Below are 7,877 nucleotides of genomic sequence, written 5' to 3'. Positions count from 1 at the left end.
TTGGATGGATATTAGTGTAAAAACTCACTCATCAAGTCCTAAAGAACTGCCTCTGCCTGAGGCATTCTGCAAAGACTTTAAGTTGATCATAAATTCAAGCCGACATTTTCATCCCTTCCAGCCCCATGAGCTGGATGCTCTACGTTTGCCAACTGACCCAAGTCTTGCAGGAAGTGGAAAGGCCTTTGTTCAAATCCCCCCCACCAACAAATGGCTGCTTTTTCTCACCTGGAGTCACCTCACCACCCAGGATACTAAGAATGGCTAACGTCTATAGAAAGAGGGCTGCACCGTTTGTTAGCTCTTTTCCGTGGATTTTTCCGCTCAGTGTTCGCAGATGCACGAAGTAAGGACGACAGTCATCCCCCTTTGGAGACGAGGAAGTTGAGAGGCAGCAGGATTAAGGGGTTGCCCAAGGTTCCGCTGTTAATACCGGGAGGAGCCAGGCCACCAGCCCTGGAACTGGTACCCTCGCCCCCTGGGAGCTCATGGCCTGGGTCACTCAGGAAACGGGGGGGGGGGGGGGGGGGGGGGGGGGGGGGGCCGCTTCCTGTGTGAAGCTGGTTCACGGCTCTGAGTGAGCCTGCATCCACAGAGCAAACACCACCAGTTCAGGCAAACAGTTGGTCACCTTCTCAGGGAAAGAACAGCCCTAGGAACATACCAAATACACAGATACTGCGTGGATCTAGAAGCTTCCTGGAGAGTGACTATTAGAAAATAGGAAAGGTCTTAAAACCCAAGACCTGCCATTTCTAAGTTACCCTGCCCTCGGAACCTCTCATGAAAAACTTCAACTCTTAAAGTTGAAAACTTCAACCAGATCTGAAGTTGATTCAACCCCATTTCAAACGTTCATTTTTCTCCCCAACTTTCTGAATGAGTCAAATTTTAAACAAGTAGAGTAACTTGTACTCTAGTAAATGAGCAGAACTTAGCTTTCTTGTTGAACACTGAAGTAAAAGATGAATTATCTAATGGGTGAGAGGTTATCATAATATTATTGTGACAAAACCCATAAATCATGGCTATTTTAATTTTTCTAAAATTATATTTTGTTCCTAATACGTAACTCTTCTTTTTCGTTATTTGGGACAGCTTTGCCTGAGACAACTTCGTATATTCAGACAACTAGGTCTCATCCATGAGAGGTCAACATTCACTTTGGAAAAAAAAAAACTTTTGAAACACTGAAATAAGGACTTCCCTGGTGGTCCAAGGAGTCTGTCTTCCAACGTGGGGAATGCCACTTCCATCCCTGGTCAGGGAACTGAGACCCCACGTGCCACGGGGCAATCAAGCCTGCTCACCGCGACTAGGGAAGCCCGCATGACAGGGTGAAGCAGCCGCCCAGCCAAATAAGTAAACAAGATAAAAACACTGAAATGAAGTTGGGTGGGTACTTACCCTCTTATTTATTTTAAAACAGAATTATAATGGGGTGGGAGGTGGGAGGGAGGTTCGAGAAGAAGGGGATATACGTATACCTCCGGCTGATTTCATGTTGATGTATGGCAGAAACCAGCACAATATCATTGAGCAATTATCTTTCAATCCAAAATAAATTGACTTTAAAAAACAGAATTGTAACAGTAGCTTAAATAATTGAGGCATAAGAACTCACCTAGAATTACACCAGCCTATCAAGTGAGCTCTTATTTTCCCTCCCAGATTCACACATAACCTTACACATCTACAAACCTGTTCAAACCCCGCTCAACCATGCTGATTGGAACCAGAGTTGTCTTTGTAGAAACTGTCGATCAGGGTCTGTCCCTCTTCCGTCCAGCCACCCTCTGAGCTGGGTTTTTACACACTCGATGTCCTTTATCAGCATCGTTGTATGCACAGTCGCTCAGTTGTGTCCGGCTGTGTGTGACCCCCTGGACTATAGCCCACCAGCCTCCTCTGTCCACGGGATTTCCCAGGCAGGAATACTGGAGTGGGTTGCCATTTCCTTCTCCAGGGAATCTTTCCGACCCAGGGATCGAACCCACACCTCCGGTACTGGCAGGTGGATTCTTTACCACTGAGCCATCAGGGAAGTCCTCTTTATCAACACTAGTGGAATCATGAATATTTACATATGTTTTTGACTTCCTCAAAATGCCTTTGCACCCATCATCTCTTTTAATCCTTATAGCTCCATCTTTTCTTTTCTTTTTTGGACATTTGCTGTACGGTATGTGGGATCTTAGTTCCCCGACCAGGGATCGGATTCACGCTTCCTTCAGTGAAAGCACCGAGTCTTAGCCACTGGACCACCAGGGAATCCTTGCAGTAACTCGCGAGGCATCACTGCTTTCCTAAATGCAAGAAGCAGATTACATGTTGTGCTGTGGCAAACAGGTAGGGCCACAGCAAACCATCTGCAGAGGGCCAGGTAGCAGGCATGTTAGGTTTTGTGGGCACACGGTCTGTCTCAGCTGCAGCCCCTCAGCTCTGCCCCCGCTGTGCCAAGGCAGCTGCGGGCACCATGCACATGAATGGGTGTGTGCATGTTCCCATGAGAATTTACTGATGGATGCTGGAAGGCCTGTCATTGTCACAGGTCACAAAATATGCTTCTTCTTTTGACTCAAGCATTAAAAATGTAAAAGCCACTCTCAGCTCGTAGACACCCAGGTGGTGGGCCAAAATGACGTGCCTGTGGACCATGGTTTGCCAACCCCGGGTCTAGCACAGAGGCTCTTGGAATCAAGAAGGACCTTGAGAGAGCCCTGAGATATTTAATTGCTTCTCCTCTCGAGAGAGAGTAAAGAATCAAATCCCTCCCAAAGGTCCACCATGCCCTGCTAAGATGAGACCCCAGATACTCTGACTCCCAGTTCAGTGCGCTCCCTACCAGAAGCCACTGCTTAAAATAAAGGCAAATGGGAGACCAATTAAAGAGAGAACTGTAACAACTGCTCAGCACATCGCGCAGAGACGAGAACGCCCAGTGCCGGCCATGCGGCCGCCGCGGCCCCTGCAGACAGCGCCTGGCATGCGTTCAGAGAGCTTGAGAAACATAACTGGTTGAGCAGAAATCGTTCCAAGAAATAGCACCGTGACTTTTGCTCCGCTGCTGCCTCGCTCTGCCGCAAGTTAACTCTTCCTCTGCCTGAGTTGTGAAACCTGTTAAAGCAAATCGACAGTTGCCATTTTAACTGTTAAGACAGTTTCACTTTTTATGCCCGCTTCACCAGTCCCCAGACAGAATGCCACCCCAGTCAAGGCGGACTGTTCTGCAGGTAACCGCTGACAAAGCGCTCGGCTGCGTACCTGCCAGGACAAAGCAGTTTAGCTCTCTCCCTTCTTCTGTTGCTTGAAACCCATGTTGTGTCGCCTCCGTTCATTAATTTTCTGCTGCTCCAATAAGAACATACCCTCACTCACTGGGGCGCAGGGCGGCCGCCCCAGAAGCAGCAGCTGAGACAGAATCAGCCTTCCTGAGAGCTGGAGCAGAGACTACCGTGGGAGTTGCGTGTGTGTGTGTGTTGGGGAGGTCTGTGCATGTGAGTGTGTATGTGTGTGTATGTGTGTGTGTTGGGGAGGTCTGTGTATATGAGTGTGTGGGGGTGGGTCTGCGTTTGTGTGAAGTCTGTGTCTGTGTCTGAGGGTCTGTGTGTTTGTCTGTGAATGTGTGGCTGTGTTTGTGTGTGTGTGTGGGGGGGTCTGTGTGTGTCTGTGTATATGTGCATCTGTGTGTGTGTGCACGCACAGAAACTGGAGACAGGATTAAACTCTCCAGGGAAACGGAGCAGAATGACCCGAGGACAATGGAATAGAAAGCTACCTGAGCGACCGTGGGCAGAGAAAAGGACATTGAGCTTATTTCCTCTTCTCTGAAGCGTTTCCTCCCCCCACTCCTCCTGGCTTCCTCCTGTCTCTGGGGCCTGGAGGCTCTGAGTCATCCCGTCTGGACAAAGGGCCCTGGTGGCCAAGCCCCTCCAGCCCAGCCCCCACCCCCCGACACTGGGGCCCCGAGCACTTTGCACCCCTCCACTGTGCACAATCCTCAAGTGCGGTGGTCAAGTGTGGGGGTCGGCCAGCCCCGCCGCTGGCCTGGGAGCCCCCAAGACAGGGCTGGGTTCACCTCACCCGTCACTGGGTGCCAGCGCCTCACAGAACATCTGACACCCGGGGGCAGAAAGTCTGTTCAGTGTCGCTGAGTGAGTGAATGACCCTGATTCCAAACGTGAAAAAGAAAAAAAAAAAATCCACAGAAATACGATGCTTTTAAGTGAAGCTTCACTGCTGGTCACATAAATACCTATTGCCCTGATGGGAGAGCTGGACTGAACCCAGAGACCACTTTGATTTCCAAAGGAGCTGTGGACCCCAAAGAGCCGCCGACCTCCTAAGGGGAGGGGCTGTGGGTTCTTTACACAGCGATGTGCTCAGCTGGCGAGAGTCCTTGGCTCTTCCAGGTCCTAAGACTTCCGGAAGGAGGATCAGCAGGGAATGCTGTGATGTGAACCCAGTTCTTCGGCATCACTTCAACTGAGACTTCCGGAAGTGTCCAAAGAAGCAAAGCAGTAATAAACTGGAGCGTCAACGAGCTGTGCCCGCACTTCCCTGGAGGCTCAGTGGTAAAGAATCCGCCTGCCAATGCAGGAGACACGGGTTCGATCCCTGGTCCGGGAAGACTCCACGTGCCGCGGAGCAACTAAGCCCGTGTGCCCCAACTACTGAGTCCGTGCTCAGCGACAAGAGAAGCCACTGCAGGAAGAAGCCCAGGCTCCATGCTAAGAGCAGTTCCCGGTCTCTGCAACTGGAGAAAAGGCCACACAGCAATAAAGACCCAGCACAGCCATAAATACAGGTATTAAATAAATAAAGAGAGCTGCCCCCACAATACACCCTCTCTGTTCCACAGCTTCTTCATCCAAAAGAATGAGCAGCGTTAACCGCATTTCTCCCACCTTACTCCTAACTGAAATATTACCAGGCAATTTGCATGTTGCTTTATTCAGCCTTCTTTTTAATACGTTACACTTTCAACATCTACTTAGCATCTACTATGTGACAGGCACTGAGCTGAGTTCCGTGGGGAAACAGAACAGAACAGTGCTTCTGAGAAGCTCATGGTCAACTGGAAGAAATAGGGAAGTTGAGCTATCCATTTATATTCAACAGACTTTTATTTAAGCATCTATCAAATGCCAGGTGTGAAAAAAGACAGTAGGTTAAAGAATTAATTAGACCAATAATTCAATGGAAAAGGTCAGCAAAGACGTAAGTCACTGTCATACACGGTAAGTGGTATAGCAGGTTGGAATACATGGCATTAAGGACGAAAACCTGGCTTTGCGAGGCAGTCAGAGATGCTGCAACAGTCCAGGTTTCTAACTGGACCTTGAATGAATGGGATCCACAGGAGCAGTGCAAAGTAGGAGGGGCAGGCAAAGGAGAAAACTTATGGACCGAGCATAGAGGTTAGGTGCAGACCAGGCCCCAAGCATCATGATCTAGAGGACAGCAAGCATGCAGGCAGTTGGAGGGAAGCCAGCTGGAAAGGGAAGGGGGTACCATGCTAAAAATAAAACGGGTGACATGCCCCTTGGAGCAATGGTGAACCATGGAAGCCAGCGAGCCAAGGAAGGGAGCCCACACTCGGATTTAAGCAAAGCTACAGGGGACTGAAAGGAGCAGGAAAGGAAACACCCGAGCCGGCAGTCCCAGGCTGGTGTTTTGACTCCCATGCAAGCGCACGTCTGTCCACACGTCCAGCAGGACCATGCCCCCCAGGAGGCCACTGCAGGGTGGCAGAATCTGCTGAGGATGGAGAAGCCAGTTTTCGTGATGTAGGAACAGCAGACGCGGGACCCAGACGGCGTGTTCTCACTGAGCAGGACGTGGCTCACTGACCCACACGTCATCAGGGTCTCGCAGAGGAGGGCGGCGGGCTCCTGGGAAGGCTCACACTGCAGCTTTCAGAAGATGAGCCAGCAGGGGCCTGAGAAGGAGTGCGGTGGGCGTGAGTGCAGGGTCTGCCTCAGCTCGGGTCCTCTCCACGGGGTGGCCGAGACCTCCCCCACGTAGCAACCCTTTGCAACTTTCAAAGCACCGTCCCCCTTCCTCGAACACACAGCTGGCTTCTGGAGTAGATACTGAGAGGGACGGCCTGCCGAAATGACTCACGGCTCGAGAGTGTGCTGGAAAGAGCGGTCACGCTAGAAGAAGGCAAAGGGACATCACAGCCGCTCAAGAAAGAAAGGGCCATTCAAGGCTGACAGGTGTGTGACATCTGCAACTCAGAGGTTTATTCACAACCACTTAGTCCCAAAGCATTCCCACTTGCCCATCAAATAAAATCTAAAAACAAATGAATTCCACAAGCCTTATCAGAGCCACACCGAGACGCAAACTGATCGTGGTGGTTTAGAAAGTCAGGATTTGTATTTTATATTCAGTCCTATTTCTAAACTGGGAAAGGTTTCCATATCATTATTGTACTCACTATAGGCTCCACTGTTTTTCGAAACTTCTGTACCATAAAACACAGGTTATGAGTGTTAAAATAGTAAAAGCAATAACGCAAACACCAGGTCACCAGGCATTCATCCAGAAGTCAAGCATGGTAAAGCACTTTGGTCAAAAGATTACAATGTAACTGAAGCCGTGTAATATATTATACTGAATATAAATTATTAATGTAATTTAATTTAAAGTGTTAGCTAAATGCTTACTAGAGTATTTTAAAAGAAAAACAATCTTGAGACATGCAAAAGCAAGTTGGTAAAATATTATAAAATATGATAGGGAATAATTTGGTCTTAGCTCTGGGTACACTAATACTTAACTGACAATTGGTCTTCTGGGATTTTTTTGGTTGTTTCATTCTACATCAAAGAAAAGCAAAGCTCACAATTCTTGCCATATGGTAAGGAACATTTTCTAGATTATTCATTTCTACTTGCCTTAACACCTCACTGTTTCTACAACCAATACCTTCTCCTCAATGCCCACTGTAGCTTTGTCTCAAATACCCAGCTCTAGTGGGGAAATTCAGTATCGTGGACTGGACTCGGTCCGAGATTGAGCCATACAGTTATAATCGGAATCTTACTGAGTCAACAAATATGAATACTTCTACAATCTCCTACACATATTGACAGGTGGCTTTTAGCAAGAATCACACCTAATCACGGGGCCTTCCCTGGTGGCTCAGTGGTCAAGAATCTGCCTGCCAATGCAGGAGACATGGGTTTGCTTCCTGGGTTGGGACGATCCCCTGGAGGAGAAAATGGCAACCCACGCCAGTGTTCTTGCCTGGAGAATCCCATGGACAGAAGAGCCTGGCGGGCTGGTGTCACAAAGAGTTGGACACGACTGAGCACACACACACACACACACCCATGACTCACTGCAAAGATGGGTGTGATTGGCCTTCTCTTTAAATCCGAGCACTGCTTCTAGGCCAATAAATGACCCTCTCCCCCCACACGCCATCCATGTTCGTCGGCTCAGGCTGCCATAACAAAGGAGCCCAGACCCGGGTAAACAATAGAAGTGTACCTGCCCAGTTCTGGAGGCTGGAAAGCCAAGATCAAGGTGCCAGAAGAGCTGGCTCCTTTGGAGGCCTCTCTCCTCCGCTTACAGACGCCGTCTCCTCCCCGAGCCCTCACAGGGCTGTCCTTCTGTGTGTGTCTGGGTCCTGAGTCCCAATTCTTATAAGGACACCAGTCCCATTGGACTAGGGACCAGCTTCATGACCTCCTTTTACCTAAACCACCTCCTTAAAGACCCCACCTCCTCCAAGTACAGACACATTCTGAGATCCTGAGGGCTAGGGCTTCCCCGCATGAATTTCAGCCCCTCACACCACCCACAAATGTAACACTTATGAAGGCATCTCCAGCACACCCAGTGTGGCCACCACCCAGACGTCA

General features: G+C 49.3%; 1 long non-coding RNA gene across 1 annotated transcript; it reads right to left on the bottom strand.

Annotated features, from left to right (window-relative positions):
• Positions 1-1,386: 1,386 nt before the first annotated feature.
• On the bottom strand, positions 1,387-6,281 carry LOC121817388 (uncharacterized). The gene is made up of 2 exons (XR_006057273.2): positions 3,265-6,281; positions 1,387-3,117 (listed from the first exon to the last, which is right to left on the bottom strand). It is a non-coding gene; the product is annotated as an uncharacterized LOC121817388 (long non-coding RNA).
• Positions 6,282-7,877: the final 1,596 nt, after the last annotated feature.

Source organism: Ovis aries, chromosome 20, assembly GCF_016772045.2.
Source record: "Ovis aries strain OAR_USU_Benz2616 breed Rambouillet chromosome 20, ARS-UI_Ramb_v3.0, whole genome shotgun sequence".
Lineage (NCBI taxonomy): Eukaryota > Metazoa > Chordata > Mammalia > Artiodactyla > Bovidae > Ovis > Ovis aries.
The sequence above is the reverse complement of the archived record's forward strand: the minus strand, read 5'-3'. Positions and strand labels throughout refer to the sequence as shown.